Below are 1,394 nucleotides of genomic sequence, written 5' to 3' on the forward strand. Positions count from 1 at the left end.
ACTTTCCGGGGTCTCCACTGCAGCTACTGCTGCTGCCAATCCCTCAGACAAGTTTCTGCCCCTCTGGGGCCTGGGCAGCCTGGTCCCAGGAAGGCAGAACAAAGGATTTCCTCTGAGAGAGGGTGTTACACCCTCTCCCTTTGGAAATAGGTGTGAAGGGCCTGGGAGGAGTAGCCTCTCCTGGCCTCTGGAAATGCTTTGAAGGGCACAGATGGTGCCCTCTCTGCATAAGCCAGTCTACACCGGTTCAGGGATCCCCCAGCCCTGCTCTGGCACGAAACTGGACAAAGGAAAGGGAAGTGACCACTCCCCTGACCAGCACCTCCCAGGGGAGGTGCCCAGAGCTCCTCCAGTGTGTCCCAGACCTCTGCCATCTTGGATGCAGAGGTGTGAGGGTACAATGGACAGCTCTGAGTGGCCAGTGCCAGCAGGTGACGTCAGAGACCCCTCCTGATAGGTGCTTACCTTTCTCAGTAGCCAATCCTCCTCTGTGGGCTATTTAGGGACTCGCCTGTGGGTATCTCACCAGATAACGAATGCAAGAGCTTACCAGAGTTCCTCTGCACTTCCCTCTTCGACTTCACAGGAGCTGGGTCCAAGTGTCTTCGCCAGTCCAGTGGCCCTTCTGTCCAAATTTGGTGGAGGTAAGTCCTTGCCTCCCCACGCCAGACTGTAATCCTGTGTACTGCATGAACTACAGCTGCTCGGGCTTCTGTGCACTTTTTCAAAACTTCCTTTGTGCGTAGCCTAGCCCAGGTCCCCTGAACTCTGTCCTGCATTGCTCAACTCGCTGAGTTGGACTCCGACGTCGTGGGTCCCTCCTTTGTGACTCTGAGGCGACCGCTGTCCTCGGATCTTCTAAGTGCCTGTTCAGGTGCTTCTGCGGGTGCTGCCTGCTTCTGTGGGGGCTCTCTGAGTTGCTGAGCGCCCCTCTGTCTCCTCCTCCAAGGGGCGACCTCCTAATCCTTCCTGGGTCCCAGCAGCACCCAAAATCCTCAACCACGACTCTTGCAGCTAGCAAGGCTTGTTTGTAGTCTTTCTGCGTGGAAACAACTCTGCATCCTCCAGCATGCTGTGGGACATCTTCTGACCAAAGGAGAAGTTCCTGGCACCTTCCGTTATTCCAAAATCTTCAGCTTCTTCCACCCGGAGGCAGCCCTTTTGCACCTTCATCCGGGGTTTAGTTGGCTCCTACCCTCCCGGACACTTGCGTGACTCTTGGACTTGTTCCCCTTCCTTTGCAGGTCCTCAGGTCCAGGAATCCACCTTCAGTGCTTTGCAGTCAGTTGTTGTCTTTGCAGAATCCCCTATCTCGACTTTACTTTCTTTCTGGGGTAGTAGGGTAACTTTACTCCTACTTTTCAGGGTCTTGTGGTGGGGTATCTTGGGCATCC

This window comes from Pleurodeles waltl, chromosome 12 (genome assembly GCF_031143425.1).
Source record: "Pleurodeles waltl isolate 20211129_DDA chromosome 12, aPleWal1.hap1.20221129, whole genome shotgun sequence".
Classification (NCBI taxonomy): domain Eukaryota; kingdom Metazoa; phylum Chordata; class Amphibia; order Caudata; family Salamandridae; genus Pleurodeles; species Pleurodeles waltl.